We start from the raw sequence: 11950 nt of genomic DNA on the forward strand, positions 1-11950 counted from the left end.
GTTCAATTTGCATTCAAAATCCATTAGTTCTTTCTTTGTCAATGGATGCATTTTTCATCATGAGTCCTTCAGAATTTTCTTGGAACATTGTTGATTAGAGTAACTGTCTTACACCATTGACAATCCTTACAATATCACATTCACTGTGAAATGATGTTCTCCTGGTTCTACACACTTCACTTTGCATCAGTTCATATATGTCTTCTAAGATTTTTTCTGAAGCCATCTTGCTTATCATGTCTCCTTGCACAATAGTATTCTGTCATGATCATATGCCACACCTTGTTCAGATAATCCTCAAATTATGGGCATTCCCTCTATTTTCAGTTCTTTGCCACCACAAAAAAGATGCCATAAATGCCTTTGAACAAGTGAGATTTTTTTTCCCTTTGCTTTGATCTTTTTGAGATACAGACCTAGGAGTGGTATTACTGGGTGAAAGGATAAGCACAGTTTTATAACCCTTTGGCTATATTGTTCTCCAGAATGGTTGGACTAGTTCAAAATTCTTCCATCAGTGTATTAGTGTCTCATTTTTCCCACATCCTCTCTAGCATTTGTAATTTTCCTTCTCTGTCATGTTACCCAAACTGATAGGTGCAAGGTGGTATCTCAGAGTTGTTTTAGTTTGCTATTTTCTAATCAATAGTTATTTAGAGTAATTTTTCATGTGACAATAACTTTTACTTCATTTTTTAAGTGAAAACTGTCTTTTCATGTCCTTTGACAATGTATCAACTCAGAGACAGATCTTATCTTTATAAATTTGGATCATTTGCCTACATATTTGAGAAAATATACCATTATCAGAGACCTTTGCTATAAATTTTTCCTCCATTTTCTTTGGTTGCATTAGTTTAGTTTCTGCAAAACTTTTTTAAATTCATGTAATCAAAAGTATCCATTTTTACTATTTGTAATAGTCTCTATATCTTGTTTGGGCATAAACTCTTCTCTTGCTCTTGCTTTTACATTGATACTAATCAACTTAATGAAAACTCTGTTTATTCCTCTCGTGTTTTTAATAGGAATGGATGTTGTATTTTGTCAAAAGTTTTCTCTGCATCTATGAGATAATCATATGATTTCTGTTGCTTTTCTTATTGTTATGCTCTATTATGCTGGTGATTTTCCTAATATTGAACCAGACCTGCATTCCTGGTATAAATCCCATCTGGTCATAATGTATGATCCTTCTAATACATTGCTGTAACGTACTTGCTAATATTTTATTTGAGATTTTTGCATCAATATCCATTAGGGAAATCTGTATATAATTTTCTTTCTTTTTTGCTCTTCCTGGTTTAAATATCAACACCACTTGTTTGTTTTTTAACAATATTTTAACAATGGTGTTTATCAACACCACCATTTGTTTTCTAAAGAAATTTGGTAGGACTCCTTCTTTGCCAATTTTTCAGAATAGTTTATTTTGTATTGGAGTTAATTGTTCTTTAAATATTTGGTAGAATTTAATTGTGAATCCATCTGGCCCTGGCAATGTTTTCTTTTCTTTTCTTTTCTTTTTTTAAGCAATTGGGGTTAAGTGACTTGCCCATGGTCACACAGCTAGTAAACGTCAAGTATTTGTTCTGAGGCCAGATTTGAACTCAGGTCCTCCTCACTTCAGGGCTGGTGATCTATCCACTGCACCCCCTGGTGATTTTTTCTTAGGAAGTTCATTGATGCCTTGTTTAATATCCTTCTTTCTAAAATGTAATTATGTAAGTACTCTATTCCTTCTTTGGTTATCCTGGGCAAATTATATATTTTAAATATCCATCCATTTAATTTAGATTGTCAGATTTATTGGCATATAACTGGTCAAAATATTTTTTTAATAATTGCTTTGATTTCCTTTTATTTGTAGTGAATTTAATCTTTTCATTTTTGATACATGTAATTTGGTTTTCTTCTTTCCTGTTTTTAATCAAATTAACCAATGATTTATCTATTTTATTGTTTTTTTCCCAAAAAATAAAGCAAGCTCCTAGTTTTATTTATTAGTTCAGGTATTTTCTTACTCTCAATTTTGTTAATTTATCATTTGATTTTCAGAATTTCCAATTGTGTGTCTAATTGGGGATTTTTACTTTACTCTTTTCTAGGTTATTTTTTTTAGTTGCATGCCCTATTCATTGACCTGCTCTTTCATGATTTTATTGGTATATGTGCTTAAAGATATAAAATTTCCCCAAAATACTGCTTTGGCTGCATTCCATAAATTTTGATACATTGTCCCATTGTCATTCTCTTTAATGAAATTATTTCTATGTTTTGTTTCTATGATTGTTTCTATGACTCGTTTTTTGACCCATTCATTATTTATGAATAGATTACTTGGTTTCCAACTAATTTTTAATCTACAGTTCCACAGTCCTTTATTGAATACTTTTTATTGCATTATAGTCTGAGATGGGTGAATTAAATATTTCTGCTTTTCTTCATTTGGTTGTGAGGTTTCTATGCTCTGATACATGGTCAATTAGGGAAGCTATGTGGCACAGTGGATAGAGTGCTGGGCCCAGAGTCAGGAAGCCTCATCTTTCTGATTTCAAATCTGACCTAAGTTATTCTGGACAAGTCACTTATCTATGTTTTCCTTAGTTTCCTCATCATTACAACCTACTGAACAACAACACATGATCAATTGTTATAAAGGTGTCTACTATGGCTGAAAAAGTGTATATACTCCTTTCTATCACCATTCAGTTATCTCCAGAGGTTTATCATATCTAACTTTCATAAGATTTTGTTCATCTCCTTAGCTTATTTCATATTTACTTTATGGTTAGATTTATCTTGCTCTGAGAGGGGAAAGTTGAGGTCATCCAGGAGTATAGTTTTACAATTTCTTCCTGCAATTCAATTAACTTTTCTCTTCTGAATTTGGATGCTGTGTCATTTAATGTATATATGTTTAAGATTAATATCACTTCGTTGTCAATGTTGCCTTTTAACAGGATATAGTTTCCCCACTTACCTCTTTTAATTAGGTCTATTTTTTTGGCTTAGGCCTTATCTGAGATCATGATTGCTACATGTACCTTTTTCATATCATCTAAAGCTTAATAGATTCAGGTCCAACCCCTTATTTTTACTGTGCTTGTTCATCTCAGTGTTTCAAGTATATTTTTCATGAACAATATATTGTTGGATTATAATTTTTAATTCATTCTTCTATTTACTTTTGGTTTAATGGATGAATTTATTCTATCAAATACATGTTTATGATTAGTAACTGTGCATTTCCCTATATCCTATTTTTATTTTGTTTGACCTTCTTTCTCCTTTTATAGTGCTTGTCCTGTAAAGTCTCTTTTGTTTCTGACCACTGCCATCATTTATTCACCCTCATTTTATCATCCTTCCCACTTTCTCTTATTCCCTTCCCCTCCTACCTTCTTTCTGGATAAGATGTATTTCTATATCCTACACACACGCACACACACACACACACACACATTTTGACTACTATAAATACCTAAACTATCTACAAAGCACATATGAAGGAAGTGTCATTTGCATCCAGAGAAATCACTGATAAATAAAAGTATTTATGTAATGATTTTACATAAATATACACATAATTTCTGTCTAATGGTAGCCATACCCTATAGTAGGGGAAGGGAAGAAAAAAAGGAAAAAAATCTGATAGCTTTATTATATATTTCAAAGGAATAGCAAATTTTAGATAATAGATTTTCAGTTTCATGTGCAGTCATCTTTTTTTTTTATTCTATGTTATTGAAACGCTTGTTTTATTTAAGAAAATTTAAATTCCATCTATCTATCTATCTATCTATCTATCTATCTATCTATCTATCTATATCCTTCTTTGGGCCAATTTAGGTGAGAGTGAAGTCTAGACATTGCCCATCCCACCCCACCACTGTTAAAGCTTTTTCCTTTTGTGCCTTCTTATATAAGATAATTTGCCCTTTTTTTTTTCTCTTTTTCCTAGGGCATCCTGCCTTTTTGCCCATTCATTTTTTATATCATCCCTACATAATCAACTCACTTTCATAACCTTTGTCTATTTAGAATCCTTCTAAATGTCCTAGTAATGATAAAATTCTTCACAGTATTTATCATCATCTCATATAAAAATGTAAGTTTTACCTTATTGAGAAGGATCTCAATGATTTATCTTTTATATTTAGCTTTTAAATGCTTCTATTGAGTCTTGTTTTTGAAAGTTATATTTTCTATTCATCTCTAGCATATCTGGAGTTCTAGAAAGCACTCTATTACATCACATTTTCATTTTTTCCCCTTGAAGGATCGTATTCAGTTTTGCTTGATAGATTATTCTTAGTTGTAATCCCACCTCTATTACCTTTTGGAATGTTACATTCAAAGCCTTCTGCCTGTGCAACATGGGAGCTGCTAAATTTTGTGTGAGTTTATTTGTGGCACCACAGTATTTTAATGATTTTTTTTCTGACTTCTTGAAATATTTTCTCTTTGTACTGGGAGCTTTGAAAGTTGGCTACAATATTCCTGCAAGTTTTTGTTTTGGCAACTCTTTCAGGTGGTAATTGGTGAATACTTTCAATTTCTGTTTTACCATCTGGTTCAAAGATATTGGGGCAGTTTTATTTCAAAATTTCTTGAAAGATGATGCCTAGGCTCTTGTTTTGATCATGGCTTTCAGGCTTCCAATAATTCTTAAATTGCTTCTCAATCCCTTTTCCAGGTAGGTTGTTTTCCCAATGAAATATTTCACATTTTCACTTTTTTCATTTTTTTGACTTTCTTTTTTATTTATTTATTTTTTGCTGTCTATAGAGTCATTAGCTTCCATTTCCCAATTACAATTTATAAAGAATTATTTACTTCAGTAAGCTTTTGTAACTCTTTTTTTTTCATTTGGTTAATTCTGCTTTTTAAGGAGTTATTTTCATTGGCGAATTTTTGCTCCTCTTTTTCCATTTGGCAAATTTGGTTTTTTAATGTTCTTTTCTTCACTATTTTGTGCCTTTTTAAAGCCAAACTATCAATTGCTTTTTCACAATTTCCTTCCTTTGCTTTCATTTCTTCACATAATTTTTTTCTACCTCCCTCATTTGATTTAATTTATTCTGAACTTAAGAAATAAAATGAGCAGTTCCATAACATAGTGGATTAGAACAAAAGATGATTGTACATGAAGCTGTGAATTTATTATATACAACTTCATATTCCTTTTAAATTTATAATAAAGTTATCATGTACTTCCCCCCAAATTTTTTCCCTCCACCCACCCTAACATTGTTTACCATTAGTCACTAATTATACACACATGCACACACATATACACATATACATATATACACACATATATGCATGTAAAATCATTCTATATATGTTTCTATTTATCAGTTCTTTCTCTGTATACAGATAGTATCTTTCTTCATAGGCCCTTTATTATTAATTTGGGAATTTATAATAGTCAAAATGTCTTATTCAAAATTGTTCTTAAAATAATATTACTATTACTGGATACAATATTCTCTTGTAATGTATACAAAGTTCTATTAATTTTGCTCTTCATATTTTTGAAAGTCTATCTATGTTTCTCTGAAATTATCAAGCTGATTATTTCTTATAGCACAATAATAATCCATCACAATCACATACTACAACTGGTTTAGGCATTCACCAGTTGATGGACATACCTATAATTTTCAATTCTTTGCCACTACAAAGAAAGCTGCCATAAATATTTTAGAACATAGAAGTTTTTTTCTTCCCTTTTCCCTAATCATCTTGAGAAATAGACCTAGTAATTGTATTGCTTGGTGAAAGGGTATAGGCAACTTCATAACTCTTTGGACATAATTCCAGATTGCTCTACAAAATTGTCAGATCAGTTTGCAATTCCACAAACAATGAACTAGTATCCCAATTTTCCCATGTCCCCTCCAACATTTGTTGTCTTCCTGTTCAATCATTTTAGCTAATCTGATCAGTGTAAAATGGCATCTCAAGGTTGTTTTAATTTGCATTTCTCTAACCAATGATGATTTAGAGCATTTTATATTAATATAACTTATTTTGATTTCTTGATCAGAAAACTGCCTGTTAAAATCTTTTGACCATTTATCAATTGGGAAATGACTTGTACTCTTATAGATTTGATAGTTTTTTATATATATTTGAGATATGAAACTTTTTTCAGAAATTGTCTAAATTCCTCCCATTCTCTGCTTTCCTTCTAATCTTGACTACATTTGTTTTATTTATACAAAACCTCTTTAACCTAATGCAATCAAAATCATCCATTTTGCATCACATTCTGCTCTCTCTCTTTCTCTGTCTCATTTATTCATAAATTATTCACCTATCCATAAGTCTGATAGGTAATATGTTCCATGTTCTTCAAATGTTCTTGTAATATCTCTCTTTATGTCTTTGCATCCATTTTGACATTATTGATATAAGATGTTGATCGGTCTTTGCCCAATTTCTGCCAGACTGTTCTACAGCTTTCCCAATTTTTTTTTTTACCAAATAATGAATTCTTATCCCCAAAACTTAAGTGTTTACACATGTCAAACACACGTTTGTTAAAGTGATTTGATCCTGTAAATTATGTCTGCTCTGTTCCATTGCTCTACCTTCCTATTTCTTACCAAGTACCAGATTGTTTTACTAATTGCTGCCTTATAATATAGTTTAAGGTGTGGTCCATATAAACCTCCTTCCTTTACATATTTTTATTAGTTCCTTTGATAGCCTTGACCTTTTGTTCTTCTAAATGAATTTTGTTATTATTTTTTCTAACTCAGTAAATTTTTTTTTGGTAATTTAATTGGGATGGCATTGAATATATAAATTACTATTGTCATTTTTATTATATTGACCCTGCTTGCCCATGAGCAGTTAATGTTTCTCCAATTATTTAAATCATATTTTATTCATATTAAAAGGTGTTTTTTTTTAATTTTGTTTATTTAGTTCTTGTGTTTGTTTTGGCAGGTGTACTATCAGGTATTTTATACTGTCCAGATATATTTTAAATGGGGTATTTCTTACTATCTCTTCTTGCAGGTTTTTGTTTGTGATATATAAAAATGCTGATGATAATTTATGTGGATTTACTTTATATCCTTCTACTTTGCTAAAATGATTCATTGTTTCAACTATTTTTTTCATTGTGTCTTTGATATTTTCCAAGTATATCATTACATCATGTGCAAAAAAAGATAGTTTTATTATTTTTCTACTCTTTTGGTTATATATGTTGTTCCCTCTTTAACTCAGTTCAGATCAGAGTAAAATTAGAGTAAGGTTCCAGTATTACAACTCCTCCACATCCACCTGGTTCCCCCTTATCAGTTCTTCCTTTCACTCCTTATTTGTCTAATTGCTACTTTTTACCTTTTCCTGCACAATTTTGCTTTGTTTTAGAATTACCCCCATCATACTCAGATCAGCCCCTACTCTTCTTTCACACTTCGCAAGTAATGATGACAGTCTTAGGAATACTCATAATATTTTCATATATAAGAAATAAACCATTTGACCTTAATGAATTCCTTTTAATTGGTCTTTAATGTTTTCCCTGTATTCTGGATCTTATATATCAAATTTTCCATTGTAGTATGGTTTTTTTTTGTCACAAATATCTGGAAGTCTTTAAGTTCATTAAATGTCCGTTTTCTTTTTCATTCAGATTATACTCAACTTGGTTGGGTAAGTTATTTTTGTTTGCAACCCCAGCTCTTTTGCTCTTTGAAATATAAGCATCCTCAGAAAAATATAAGTTGTTAATAATATATAGAGCCTAAACACCTTAAGATATATAAAGAAAGGTTTTCATTTCCTTTTAATAAAGAGGAAGAAAGCTTACAGATCTTCTCAGATCTCCTGATACATAATTTAACAACTTATGGATGGTAAATCCCCATAAGAATAAGCACAAAAATATCCTTGAGAATTCAAGTGAAGTGTACTTGAGCCACAACATCATCCCAGGCAACATTGTTCCCTACATAACCAAACCTGGAAGCAACAATGACACAAACATTCAATTATTTTGTTCACATACCCAATAATACACAGGACATTAAATATACAAGAATAATAACATGTTAACTTGATGTGATACTTTTTTCCAGGATCTTCTCAAATGTATAATGAAAATTATGAGGAGAACTATGAAATATGTGCATGTACATGTGTTTGTTTTATGTACATGTATATGTATTTATGCATATGTGTGTATATGTTTATGGATATAGGTGTGCATTTATATATGTATGTGTGTACATTTATCTGGACCTATGATTCTTTTTCTGAAGATTTCCCTATAGTTCAAGTGTCCTGGAGTGCTATTAGACAAAATTGCTTGGCTATAGCATGGGGTCCTGATTGGGAAAACACCACAAAATATAGTAATATTTGAAAAGCAATAAAAACTTAAACTCTGTGAAAGGTGGAAGCCCAATTATGGTGATCTGTTTAAAATCATAACAGATACAAAATTGTATTTTAGACACTGAATCAAAACTAAAGATACTATGACCTATGAAAGCTAAAACAAGAATATTGTAACCCATATGTGACCAGTACATGATTCACACCCAAACTTATGTTTGAATATAACATTGGCTTAACTTCCAAACTAATTACTAAGCAGAAAACAAAAAATATCCCCTAATCAGTAGTGATGCACTCTCTAGCTCCTCTTGCCTTTGTCTGTTGTCTATAATTACTATGAGGATTTTGGGGGTTCTTAGTGGGGATTCTCTGATTGGTCTAGTTGCCACTCCAGAGTGAGAATGCTTAATATCTTGGCAGGGATCCATCATACTAGCCACAAATGTAATTACCCAATTGGTTAAACTACTACCTATAATCAATCTGGAGCTCTTTTGACTCTTCCTTTGGCATAAAAAGAATACCTCATAGTTATGGGGGAGATAGAGGGCTCCCCAGCCAGGGGAATTCTGGATCTTACATATGGTCACATGAGCAATATATACCAGAGGAAGGACTTGATTCCATACCTTGTATTAAGGAGAGTTTGCTGTCTTCTATACCACATTGCTATTCAAAAGTGGATATGAACATACATGTGGGTAAGTGCATATTTATAACTACAAGTTATAATTATGTACTTCTACTTATATAGTTTTAATTTTTGTTCTACTAGCTCATAAATAAATGAACATAATCTGCATTTAAGATAAATAAATTGAGTATTATTGTTGTTATTCTGCCTAGCATGAGCAAATATGTCTAAACATACGCATAACCACTTGAAGTTCAAGTGATGTTGAGGACTTTTTGTCACTGTGGGTAGGAATCTATCTGTTGAAAAGACATGAGATGCTGCTTAGTTCATAGCAGAGAAGCAAGGAAGCATATAATTGGAATAAATATCTTAACCATCCAAAACATGATAAATCAGACACTGATACATAGTAGTGAATAAAATGGAATCCATGTAACTTAGGCTCTTCTCTATTCAGGAACTCACTAGTGAGACACTCTATTCACTACAAAAGGAAGACAAAAGAGATTTCATTTGTAAGTTTCCCTATAGAAGCTTTCTGATTTCTCAACCTTCATTATAGGTAGATATACCATGGTAATTGTATAGATGAGAGTAGTAAAAAATGAGAGGGAACATTTCTGTCCATATTTGTTAAGAATGTATTTTGTGCAAGACATTATGGTAATGTGAATGAAAAATACAAATTATAAACACAGAATAAAGAAAGACCATTCTCCCTAAGGTACTTTTAATTGATTTGGGAATATAAGATACTAAGGAAAAATCCAGTAATATTATAAGGTAATAAATAAGCATGAAATGATCTGTCTTAGCTGGAACAGTTAGATGACAGTGCATGGGAGGAGTCAGACTTAACATGTACTTGGTTTGCATGGACTGAGAAAAGGAATGAAGAACAATAGAAGGATTAAGAATAAGGAGCAATGTGAGCAAAGGAAAATAGGAAGGGATGCACACACTATGTCTGATGAATAATGAAGATACATCAGTTTTAGAGTCAATTTTTATTTAGGAAACAATCAAAAATAAATTTGGGAGAATATAGTGGGTCCAGATTATTGACTTTAGACTTTTAACATTACCAGATAAATTTGTATTTCATTTTACACATAATGGTAACAAGGAGCCATTTGAGATATTTGATGTCACATGATGGAAGCTATGTCTTAAGACAATTTACCTAATACTGGTGTATAAGATGAATTTGATGTTGGAGAGATATCAGAAGCAGTCTCTTAAGAATAGTCTTTGGAATAGACTCAGGAGTTTATTGTGCAAGGACAGTCTTAAATTGTTAAAGACCTGTATATCATGGAGGAAGTTGTTATGAAAAGGAAGGATCACAAAAGGGAATCATTATGAAGGGAGAACTAATAGTATATGGTAAATAGTTGGATGTAAGTGAATGAGGAAACATCTGATTTTTCTGCCTTTATAACATATCATATGCATCCACTTTTCTATGTCATGTGGCCACTACTCCTAGTGAGGGCACTCTCTTCACTTTCCAGCTGCACTTTTCTAATAACCTCATAATTGGTCTCCATTCCAATATTCTCCTTTCCCTCTTCCAGTCCAGTCATCACACAGCTGCCAAAATCATCTTCTAGGCCACCACTCTGACCATGTTACTACCCCACTAAAATAAACAAAATAAATAATTAATTATTTGATTGACTCATTAAAAAACTGTTTAAGTGGTATCATTGCTTCTAGGACAAAGACAAGCTCTCCAATATTGACTTTTAAGGTCTGATGCCATCTGGCTGCAATTCACCTCCCTACCCTTATTCTTTTTCATTCTTCTGTATTTACTATGCATTCAAGCCAAAATAATCTACTTGCTATCCTTTGAATTTGACAATGTACCTCTGACTTCCATGCATTTGCATATGGTTTTTCTTCATACCTTTAATACCTCCTCTCTTTTTCTTTGCTTCTCTGAGTCTTTGTTCCTTAAAATATCATGTCAAATACCTTCTTCTCAGAGATACCTTCCCTAATCCCATCTCTAAACTATTAACACTTTGTCTGCCATTAAATTCCAAGGAATCTAGGTCTGACTACTTATTTGCTACCATTTTACCTATCACTGTCCATATTATATACATCATGCCCTGGTAGAATGCAAATTATTTGAGAACTGGAGCTGCTACTGCTTTGTCTGTATCCTCTAAAGCTACCCCACTGCTTCAAATATTGAACACACTTAGTAAAAGTTTTTACAGAAGTTTTCACAGATGGTGTAGTAGAAAAAGCACTGGAACTAGTTTCAAATAATCTCTACCTGTGTTCCTTTTGTAAGTCATAAACTCATTGAGTCTCATGTTCTCATCTATAAAATAAGTAGTTTGAACAATATGGTCCTTGTTATTCTTTCCTTTTTTACATCTATGATACTATTCGTGAACTTTCTAGTTAGATGAATGAAAGAATGAAGATATTAGGTGGGCACAGGAAGTGTTCTTCCTTCACTTTTCAAAGAGGACAAAATAGCAGCAAGAACATAGGAAGAATTTTGAGTATTATAGGAAATGAAGATATAAGTAGAAAATGCTTGTTCTGACTCCTTCCCTTAATATTTACCATTTCTTTAAGTTAAGATAATTCTTTTCTAGTCAGAAATTTACATTCATATGAAAACATTTCTTGCTTTGGACTTTACTATTATTAAAAAAAATAATATTTTATACTATCCAAATAATATACTAAGTAGGAAGTAGCACACAATTAGGCGATATGACATCTTCATTTCAAATCATTCTACAATACCTCTTTTCACTTAAATATCTGCAAAATCTTCTATATGAAAATATAATGAATTATAATGTCATGAATAAAAAATTATAACTGGTACAAAAAACAAACATCTGCTTTGTTCTTTTCATTAAACCAAACTATACTTTTCTTCTTCTTTTTCTCTCACTGTTCTTGCTGCACAAA

The sequence above is a fragment of the Vombatus ursinus genome, unplaced genomic scaffold (genome assembly GCF_900497805.2).
Source record: "Vombatus ursinus unplaced genomic scaffold, bare-nosed wombat genome assembly UNPS02011014.1, whole genome shotgun sequence".
Lineage (NCBI taxonomy): Eukaryota > Metazoa > Chordata > Mammalia > Diprotodontia > Vombatidae > Vombatus > Vombatus ursinus.